Source organism: Aptenodytes forsteri, unplaced genomic scaffold, assembly GCF_000699145.1.
Source record: "Aptenodytes forsteri isolate BGI_AS27 unplaced genomic scaffold, ASM69914v1 Scaffold110, whole genome shotgun sequence".
Classification (NCBI taxonomy): domain Eukaryota; kingdom Metazoa; phylum Chordata; class Aves; order Sphenisciformes; family Spheniscidae; genus Aptenodytes; species Aptenodytes forsteri.
The window spans coordinates 159227-170969 of record NW_008794583.1 but is presented as its reverse complement, the minus strand read 5'-3'; positions in this window follow the sequence as shown (position 1 = coordinate 170969).

Genomic DNA, 11743 nt, shown 5'->3' with positions numbered 1-11743 from the left:
GGCTTTTCCTGTCAGTTCGTGTGAGCGCTGTGCTGGTGGTGGGTGGTGAAAACCAGAATGTGGTTCCGAGTCCGAACGGGGCGGGGGGGAGGGAAGTACAAAACCCTAATCCTAAAGGTTTTTTTCAACGTCAGGCGTGAGGAAGGATAAATTTAGCTGGACTTTGGTACAAATGCTCAGCGTGAAAATACGAAGAAATTCTTCCCTAGTTAAAACCCGGTAGGTCAAGAACTCTTCAAAGCATGTGTTTTCAGGCAGCTGGTGCTGCAATGTAGTTCATATGTCTGTTCCCCAAATTTGGCCTGCTCTCCCAAGGAAACGTGGCACATGCAGGGTTACCAGCCAAATTGCCCCTTTTCTCACCTTCTTCCCTACAGTAGCTATCGCCTCATTTCAGGTAAATCTGGTACAGTCCCAAAAAGGATTTGGGGTACCTTTTCGTGAAAGCAGGTGCCTGGGTCAAGGGGAGCGATGGTATGGGTGCTCCCGCAGAGGGAAGGGGTAATAAACTTGCTCTTCCTTAGCAAGGCATGTATTTGTATGCGGGATTCTGGAGATCCGGTTTTGCGAGTTGTGTTTCTCAGGAAACCCCTGCGCTGTTGCCTCTGCAGGTCCCATCAGGTGCTGGTGAAGATACTGCTCTTGCTCTACACGTGTCTAGTGGCGGATGTCACAGCCTTCCTGGTCACGCTCATGCGCTGTGTCTTTAGACCTGCCTAGGACAGGCATCCTTTTCTCTTAGTGACTATTTTAACCCTAGTGCAGGTAAGACTTCTACAAAAGGGTTTTCTTTCATCTGTAATGTAACCAAGAACTAACAGAACTATCCTTTGCCATTCCCACATGTTCCAAGATGATGAGTTAGCCTTTTTTCCCCCTTTACTCACCCTCCCCCCCCAAATGAAATTAGTTGTAAAAAATCATACTGTTGAGGATGTAAAACCACGAGGGTCTCTCAATGTCTGGCCTTCAGGCAGCATGCTTTCAAGTTTCTTCATCTGTATTTTTATGTGATAAAGGGGAAGCTGACATTCTCGTGTAATCACACGAATTCGGGAATTTGGGCTTGGAGAAAAGTGTAAAATACTATGAGCTGTATGATGAAGTAATGAGAATTATCAAAATGAAAACTGCCACATTCAACAGTAAACAGAGTACTGTGTGTTGATTTTGGCAGCAAGAGTTGTTGCTGCATGCTAAATACACACCGGTTTCACTGATCATAAACATTAGAAATGTCTGAACCAAAGAATGAGATCAGTTCAGAAGTTATGAGATAAAAATAATTCTTAAATTATTTCTACTTCTCTTCTGATTTCTGAGTTTCTTGGTTGTGCCTGGGGTTGCAGCCTGAGTAGGATTATATCGTATAGTAAGTACACACTCGGGCTCTCCATTTGTTCATCGATCATCAGGACTGGCACAAATGGAGAGTCAGGGCAAGCAGCTGCCCTAGGGTAGCAAAATGCATAGGGTGGGAACAGGAGAAGTCAGTGACATGCTGCTTTGAGCAGGATGGCAGAAAATTTGTTTCTGCAGAGCACAGCCCAGGGCAGTGAAATTTGTGATGCTACTACTGTTGGGAGATTTTTCACTTGAGTTATAGCTTTATCTTCTGGGGAACACTCTTCAGGTTTTTAAACTTTAAAATTATAGTTCATAGTATGCTTCAGTTTCTGCTTTGAGTGTGTCTCATTTAAAAAAACAAACAAACCCAAAACCAAAAAAACAGCCCCAGAAATAATTGAGGAAACCCTTTCCTCATGCTTCTAATTTAACTTCCAAAAATGAGGGAGAATCCAAAAATAAATGTACGGCCACAACAACAAACCAAAAAAACCCCACGGTATACATAAAGGCTGGGAACTCTTGGCACTGAGGAAAAGGATCCTGTTCTGGGAAAAAAATGACCACAGACTTCATATTTGGTTTTGCGTTGGAAAAAAAAGAGGTATTTTTCCTATATTAATAGAAATGTTAAAGTGGTACATTTGATGTGCATTTCCTTCAACAGGAAAGTTAATTCAAAATAAAATAATCATATTGATGACTGAGGACTAGCAAATTAAGAGTTCCTCAGCTCCACCTGGGTGAAGCATTAGTAGTTTCTGTCCATTAAAACAGAGCTGTACAAATAGCCTTTACTGAGGTGCCCGGATAGGTTCTTCAAGAACTGCTGAAGGTACGCGGGGTGATTTTACCCTGGTCTGCTCAGCGCAGTGTAATTAGCCAGTTCCAGTTCTGCCTCACTGGGCAGTCACTCCATGCCCTTTTTGCATCTAGAAACTGCAGTGCCATGTCACAGCTGTCCCCAAGAGACCCGCAGAAGAGGAGGGGACACAGACTCTCCAACAGGCATGTAACAGGCATCGTACATCTCGGATCTTGCGAGATAAGGGAAAATGAAAGCAAAAAAGAAAATGGTCCTGGTCTAAACAAAAATGATAGCTCTGCATAGTCAGTGGAGTGTGAGCAGCTCCTCCAGACAGCAGTGCTTCATGTAGCTGCTGCCAGTCGCTTCCTAGAAGAGCCTCTCTCTTTCCATCAGCTATAAAGGGAGTCTGGAGAGACTACCCTCCGCAGACGAAAGCTATCCTGACTAAGTAGTCCTCTGAAGTGGCTGCTTTGAATATTAAGATATTTTTATTGTTGATTTTTCACCATGGTATTTAAGAGTAAATTTCTGTTTTGCTATTCTTTCTATGTTGGCTTGATACTGTGTTTTTTATTAGTTAAAGCATGATAGGGAACACAGACTACAGGAAAACATAAAATATTCATATGCTTTTTATGCAAATGGTTTTCTCAAATAATTGCCTAAAAAAGAATTTATGTAAAAATATTAGTTGAGGGGTTTGGGGTTGGGTTTTTTTTGGTTTTGTTTTGTTGTTGGTGGTGGTTGGTTTTTTCTACGTTTTTAAGTATAGCCTCATGACAGTGTTGTTTTAATAGTAACTTATTTTGGCAGAGGAATTGCTGGCATCATGTTACCTCCAGAACAATAAAGAAGTTAGCGTGATGATGTCTGAGACCCTCAGAGAGCTCAAACCAGCACTGTCATACGTACAAGACAGTTACCTCTGAAGTACGTAACTGATAATGCGGTTAGGTGCAGTTACCAAACACAAAACGAAGGGCAGTCGTTCCACAGTGTGGAACAAGCCCAAGGGATGAAACTCTGGCCTGCGTTCCAGCGCAAATGTGGGTTGGGAAAACCAGGATGGGGTCAGGTATAAATTTTAAGTGGTAAACCTGTGAAACAGAGAGAAGCCTCTGTGGCGTGCAGTAGGCTTTAGGAAAGTAGCTTATAAGTGGAAGCCTTCCCACCCAAGAGGGTCAGACCTCTTGGTCTCTTCTGGTAGAGGAGCGTCAGAAATTTGTTTGAGCTCGCATCTTTTGGGAACTTATTTAAGATAAACTGAAAATCTCTGGGCTTTTTTTTTCCCCAGGGATGAAAGATTCTGTTAGTTATATCAGTATCAGGTGACAAATTTAATTGCATTTGTGTATTTGTTTAAAGCTGCGTGGTAACTTTATGATAAACTTGTACGTTTCCTCTGATACACTTATGTAAGGGCTTTAGAGCAAATCTTGAAGGAAAGAGTAGTTAAAGACATGGGGGATACAAAGAAAATGGGACAATTTTGCCATATTCTTCTCCCTTGGGAATATATCTTTAATGAGAATATTGGGGACATGCAGAAATAATGTTTAATTAGGAACCTAAGATTGGAGGGGAGCTCCTGGCTAAAATCGTATTGATATTAACATGTCTTTGCAGCAAGCACCTTTCCTAATACATTTTAGAATCACATTTTTTTTTCTCAGCTTTGTCACAGTGATGACTCATAATTGTTTTTCTACTTAAAAGTACGCTGTGGTATTTCTTCTATGCTGCTGTTTGTTACTAATGAGCTCCCATGTTACAGCAAAAACTATTATTAGTACTGAAATGAATGACTTTGAATGAATAATTTGTGTTTCTGAAAACTAAGGAGAGTATTTTCTTCAATCTATTCTTTCATCAGTATCACTATTAGAGGATCTACACAAAAAGTAGTAGGATCAGACTTGAAAATTCAAGTAATTCGTGCCCTATTTTGTGCAAGAATTTATAAGAACAATGTGGTATTTAAAAATGGCACAAAACCAGCTAAACTTTGTGCTTCTAAAGAGAAAAAAATACCTTCTGTTTAATAAAAATGCATGTATACACATACACACACATACTCATTACATACCAACTCATAGGTAGCATACTTATTAACTATCAACTCATTACAAAGTATCAATGAGGGTAAGAGAGGACTCAGCCAGTAAAAAAGTACCCTGGATGTATTTTAAAATTTAAGAATTTAGATTTTTTGTTACACGTAAGTTACAATAATCTAAAAACATCAAGTTGAAAGAAATTCCCATTCTTCAACCTTGCAGGGAGAAAAGTTAAACTTTACAAAGATACCCTCATCTCCATTTCAGCCTCCAGCAGAGAAGAAAAGGAAACTTACTGTTTAATTTCCAGGAAACGAAATCATTAGTTTGTTTATTAAGAATCAGTATTCAGCCAGCTAATGTTGTTCATCCAAGTGACATCAAGTTACACACCATTAGAGTCAAATATTTGAACTTTCTTACAGTTTACTTTAAGTATTACTGAAATACAGTTTTGTTTACTGACTTTTACAGTTAATTTTCACATGTGTATATATATTTTCATCCTTCTCTGCATTCATCCTTATGGACTTACTAACAGTAAACTTTACAGTAGTTGACGTTACTTGCCTAAACTGAACAAAAACCCTTTTAAAAATGTTGTAAGACCGTGTTCCTAAAAGGGTCCTGGGTCTTACGGCTCAGTTTCATTCTTTAACAGACATACCTTTGATCTCCTTTATAGCTCTGTAACTTTTATATGGCTTTCTGACTCAGATTTTGTCACTGGAAAGTAAACACACACCAGTAATGAGAACAAAAGGGTGACATTTCCTTTATAAAGTAACACACCTTCCATGTCAGAAGCTGCATTCGTGGAGATCTGTTAGCCAGAGTATGGTGTAGATGTACACGTACTGCCCTTGCTCACTGATGTAATAGTCTCTATGCAGCATATTCACATCGTTAGTAAAAGTGGACTGTATAAAGGAACAGTATTTAATACAAAGGCGCAGCGGTTAGTATCAGCCAGAACACAGGGGTACCTCAATGCCAAAATTCAAAGGAAAAAACCGAAGCATTACTAATACTAACATGAGTAAAGTAATTAAAGCTTAATTAAGTCAGGACATAAAATCACACATACACATAATAATTCTTCAAATCAAGAATGAATTGTTCCTCAGTGGACCGACCAATTAAAAGAAATTATAGATGACGTGCTACCTATTCTATTAAATTTTCTCGATTGGAATTTGATTTTCATCAGTCACCTTATCAACATTTTAGTCATAAAGCCTAAATGAGACCTTGTATCCCAGAAGCAGCTAGTGGTTCTTCTTTTATGCAAAGCCCAGCACTAACCTCGGCAGGAGTCCTGCAAACAAGTAAATTGCTCTGCAGCATAATAGTATCTGGATAAGAAGCACTTCTGATACCTACAATTTAGAATTCTTAATCTGCGTAGTGTGTAGGTTAGTAAATGTTTTAAAGCATGTTTTCTAGATGAGGAATATCAAGTGGACTTGCCTAAATGGGTGATGAGACCACAGAAGAAATAATTGTCAGGAAGGAATTGGCCATCAGGAAGTTGTTAAACTACACTGCGTTATCAACTACCTTGCTATTATTAAAGGCCCAATCATGATTTTTTCACTTGAGGAAAAATCTTATGAAAAGGGAAATTGAAATTTTCCTCACCCCAAAATAGTTTGCTTTATCACAGTACACACTATTAAATGAGAATCAAACATCAACAAGATGTATTCATTGAAATCAACTTCAATATCAGTGCTTGTTTCAAGATAGTGATTTACAGTTTAGTACTTTTAATTATTTTTAATTGCATATTGCAAAGTCATTTTCTCCAATTACAAGAAAGCATTTTGCATAATGTCTACTACCTTTCTCCTTCCATTTAAAAGACAGCAATAGCTTAGGAAAGTCCTGGTTAATACCTGTCAGAGTAGAATAAGTGTAGTTCCTTTAAATATATATATATTATACACACATACAGATGTATAGATATATTTTTTATTATATATGTATGTATAAAATATTTTCATAAGCACTTGTAAGCAAACAGGCACCTGACTTTCTCTAAATCATCAGAGAATAGACTCCTAATTGTCCTCTGATGGATCCTGTAAACTCTGCACAGCATTCAAGGGCTCAAAGGTGAGGTCAATCACAGAACAGCCAAAACCAGAGCCAATTTCAAACAATTAAGAAAACTTCCTCAAAGAGACTGAAGACAGAGGTGTGGTGAAACCAACAACAAATTGTTTGGAGAGATGTGGAAAAGGAGAGGTGGCTGAGGTTCTGGGATTCTGGGAGCTCCGGGAGCAGGTGGGGAGCCTCCTCAGCTGTTTCAAACAGAAGGCTCAAAATGGTGGAGAGATGCAAGCAAGCTGTGACAGCCTGATGATCTCCATCTTGTTACACAACTGTGGTCTTGTGTCGTAAAATCTTGAAAGCACTTGGGGCATATATAAAGTTCTGGACCTGAGCCATGGAGAACACTCTGCAAACCGGATCAGGCCACAGGAGGTAAAGGTCAGTTAGTTGGCACAAAATGGTAGCATTTGTAGCATCCGACAGCGATTTTGTAAGAGGCTGTTGGGAAACAGGCAAAGCTTTGAAGGGCCTGTTCCTTCCTGCACTGACCAGTCCGGTGTCTGTCCCCCTCTGCGTTGTATCGAGGTCTGTAGCACTGAAGCAGAGTTTCCCCAGTGTATGGAAGGGGTCTGTTTTGTGGGCTGGCCCACCCAGGATGTTCCATGTCTTTAATTCTTTTCCATACGTAATCAAGCTATGACTTTTTAATGCTAAATATTGGGTGTAATCACACCTCCTGTGTACATCCATCCAATACTCTTGCTGAAGTTAATATAGCTCTGAAAGCTTAGATTGTAACTCTTGAAATACTTAAAGCTTTTGGTGTTGAAGATAAATGCGTGTGTTTGGGGCTTGCTTTCTTTGAAGCACGGGCTTCTTGAGATTAGAATGTTTTATCTTATGATATAATGAGGGGTATTTCCATCTCAATTGATGTCTATTGCCAGGGGTTGGTTGTTAGGTCTATCGCCGTAAGGTTGGTTGTTAGTGAAATCTCTTACATTAACATGTTGCACAAATTAATGAGAGGCTTTCCATGAGAGAGCCTCTTTTTTTTTACACAGACATCTAGAGTTACTCCTCATTCAAATCACAGGTCTGAACAGACTAGTTGTGCCTTTGTAAGAATGAGGAGGGATGGAAGGAGGAAGAATATTAATATATTTCTGCTCTGAATTTCTGAATAGCTGTAGGCTTAAATTTCTGCATAATTTCTACATTAAGGTTAAGCATTTTCACTACAAAGAAGATGCCAGGAACATCACACTATTGAAAAGCAAAAAATATTTCCTAGAACAAAGTGAGGACTCCTGAAGAGGATAGTAATATGAAACGCCCACTGAGACAACCGTTTAAATTTGGAAATTCTTGCTGCGTGTCTTTTACTGCAAGTCTTTTGAAACGCATTAGTTGCAACTTTTGCAAATTCCCCAAGTAGGTCTCTTTTTCCTTTCTGTAGTACACCTGAATTTCTAATGGTATAGAAAATGTACTTTCACTAGGAATCAAACATCGGTTCTATAGGCAACGTTAGTGTGTAGAAGGGAAGGATGTAATTTAGAAAGAGGGAAGAGTAGATGAGGGACAACTGGAGAGCAAGACAAGTTCTCTTTACCCCCTGCAAGGAAGAAGCTGCACCGGCCTCTTCATGAGGGGAGTGGAGCTGGGAAGTCCCTGTGACATAGGCATATGCTTAAATGTATAGTTAATACTCATCTAATAGAAGTGGACTCAGTACTCTGTTCTGAAGTACTATGAACCTGCTTAAGTCATTTGGTGAAATCTGCCCCTAAATGTTGGAAATTACTCGGCGGTTGGTAGTATTTAGACCAATAGTACTTGTAGTTATTTATCTTTAATCCGTGTAAGTGTTGGCCACACACTTAAAGTTGAAGCAATGGAATTAATCATGGGCAAATCACGGTAATTTGGAAATGCCTATGCATAATTAAGGGAAGTGACATAATTAAGAAAGTGAAAGCAAATACATTTGTTAAAACTCAATTTGCTTTTACAAGCAATTATATTTACCTGGATTTATTATTTAGAAGATAGTTTAGAATGTATGCAAAACCTGCTGTCTCTCAGACGTTTCCAATACAGCGTAATTAAAAAAAAAAGAACACACAAGGTACAATCACTCAGCTGCAGAATATTTGCTTCATTTCCCCAACTCTTTGTGATGACTATTAGCAGCTCCACAAATACCAGTGGCAAATGGGGTAAGTGTAATGGCAGCAGTGCCCAGAGCCAGTCAGTTTTGTCCTGGCTGGAGTAAGTAAATAAAAAGCTTGCATGGACGTGCAAAGACAAAGACCAGGTCCAGTTGTCTTGCATGGTTCCAGTGTTAGAAAGCAGCAATAAAACTGACAAAGTTAGAAATGCTCAAAACAGCACTAAGAGTTGTACACTGTAAATTCCCAAATCAGATGTGGTTATACGCTGTACTGATGGTTCCTAAGTTCAGCAGTCAGGGTCACTTACAAATACATTGCATCATGCTCTGGGGGAAATAACGGCTGTCAAAAAGTACATAGCGGTGCTGTGCTCTGGAAGGGCAGAACTGGAACTTTATTTTTGTCCTGAGACACTTGAAACTATAGGGAAATGTCTCTCAGTCTGTGAAAATGCAAGGGAAGGCGCGACGGGAGAATCTCCTTTCTCTTGTTGTGGAGTGACCTCCTCTGGCAGGTGCCTGGAATGGTGGTGGGCTGCCGGGCCCTGGGACCCTGCCCGCGGGTCACGGCGGGCCTCTGGCACCTGGAGCTGGAAGCGGTCAGCACTTAGGCTGCTGTCTGTGATCCTCCTGTCGTTTTGTGATTTTGCTGTTCTTACATGTATATATTTTTCTGTTAATACGCGCATGCACAGCGCCGTGCAGGGCCCAGGGAAATGAGGCTCTCGGGCCACTCGTAGAGGCACCTAGATGCTATTGCAATATCAGTGTTATTTTCTCATTTGCCACTCGGTGAATAGGGAGGGAGACGGAAGAAAGAGGAAGGGAAAATTGTTAAAAAAAAAAAAATTGCAGTTCCATGAATGTTCCTGATGGTTATTCTTTAACCACGTATTACCGATTCTGCTTGTAAACTTGAGGGGCTCCAGGCACCCTAGGAGGGATCTGGCCCCTGGCTGAGGAGGAATGAGCACTAGAGGGCACCATCTCCACGACAGTCCGACCGGTAACGAGCTTTGTGTTTGGTAGGGGAGGGAATCGCATAGTTGTCTTTGGGCTATCTTCGAGCTGTAAAGGAGTCAAAGTAACTCCTTAAAATGGCATATTTTGGAAGGTCTGGACTCATTAGCTGCGTTCATTTCATTAAACTTGGTATTATAATGATGAAAATGCAGCAAAATAAGTAGCATGTGCTTCTGTCTGTAATGATGCTTGAAGAACTCAAGGTGATCCAAAAATTGTGGTTTCACATAGTAAAATATACATAGTTTCCACAATGCTTCATCTGTAACCCCTGTCTTTCCAAAATTCAGCAGTTATAAGTAACAGGTAATTATTTTCCCCTTCATTAGGGAACTATGACAGAAAGCTACATTCTAAAAATATTTATTGCTTCCTGATTCACTTCAGGAGCATTTCCTCAGGATGAGAAGTTACAGACTGATTTCTTAGCGTGTTATGATTTTCAGAGTGCGCAAGCTAGGTGTGATAGATTCTGAAAACTCTAAGCTGGTTAGAGTTGACTTTCAGCAGGATTCTGACAGCTGAGCTCATCGAACTTGGGAGTTTTTAATTTTAAGGAATATCGTGTGTCTTCATCCATAGTGTCAGATGCAATAAAAGCGCGTAATAGGAAGGGCAGAACGGAACAGCTGTAAGGGTGGTTGTACTTTTTTTAAGCTGGCAGACAAATGGCACTTGGTCCAGCATCCTCTGTTCTTGCCAGCTGAGAGGTTAGCTACCAGAAAGCACTACTTTAGGGAACAAGCGGGGCAGTGTGCAGTGCCTGAAAGACCTTATTCATCTAACAGCCTGGAGGAGCTTGTACTACATTGTCTGGTATGCATTAGCTTTGTGAAATTAGTACTCCAAATTTCTTACCAAAAAAAGAAAGTAAGTTTGCCTTCTCTTCTACATTCACTCTTCTAAATGAACTGTCCAAAAGATTTTAGTGGCTGGTCTGTCATGTTCAGGACTGGCACAATATTTTGGGGCGTATATTCTTGGTAGTCTAGTAAAAATATAATGCTACATCAGAATGTGCTCTTAGGTAATGAAAATTCAGCGTACCTGAAAAGGAGAAGGAAGAATCTACTGTAAACAATATTGCTCTTTCTGTTCTCTCATAAAACATTTAAGGTGACCATATTATGCATCATTTAACCTCTGTACTTCATAGCCTAAGAAGACCCCCCCCGCACAAAATAATGTAATTGTTGCACTGCTTTTTAGTTTAACTTGCCCTTGAAAGGACGGAAGCTCTTCTTGGCATCATGCAGGTCATTACTCAATGTGCTACTGGTTTGAGGATGCTTTATTTGTAGCACAGTCCTTCTGTATTAAAGGGGACCCCATAAAATTCCCAGGTACACTTGATGATGAAAATCCCCTCTTAGATTAGTACAAGGCTGACCCTGCCTATAAATGCTTAGGTAACCTGCCTGCTGAGCACACACTCTGCTCACTGAAGGGTTAGTAAATGCAGCAAAATCTGATACTTTTTCCACAGATACCTTTCAAGTTCTTAGTAAATCTCCTACAAACAGGATTTTCTTTTACTAGTCCAAAAACTTCATAGCAGTACTTTTCTTTCCAAGGCGTTCACTTGTTTTCATTTCCTTTGCCCCCAGCCCCACTTACGTTTCCTGGTCTTACATACCCACAGAAAAATAGACCTGGTCTTGTGGGTATTGGTCTAGTACCTGAGATTCTTGGGTTTGGGGGTTTGTTTTCATTTTTCTTTTCCAAGCCAAAATATTCTGGGCTTACCACAGTTTGTTTAAAGTTTGCTTATGATGTATCTTACCATCATCCATGAAGGACAACTGTCCTTACCGTGTTTTCTGGCCAACACTCTTCTTATCCTATTACATTTACTAAATATAGAGGATGATTTCCTAAATACACAAGTAATAATAGTAATTAATTACATCCTTTGGGCCAGAGTAACCTCTGTAGGTTGCAATGGAGGATCTGGTCCTATAGCTAACTGCTTTATGTTTCTCTAATTACATAAAGCAGCTGTACTCTCAACAGATTCAGTCACTGGTGTATTTCTACCTGCCATGGAGTCTCCCCAGGAGATGTATAGCCACTTTCCTGTCATCTTCTGTCTAAGCTTTCTGGTGCAGGGGCTAATTATTGGGAAAATGGAGCTGTGGCTGGAGGAACATTGTACCATAGTAATTGTAGCAATTCCTAATCTGCCATTGCTCTAAATTAGACAGGAGCCAGTCCCCACGGCACAACACAGCTGCAGCTCGAAATCTGGGCCATAATGGGCATGCTAAAATAAGA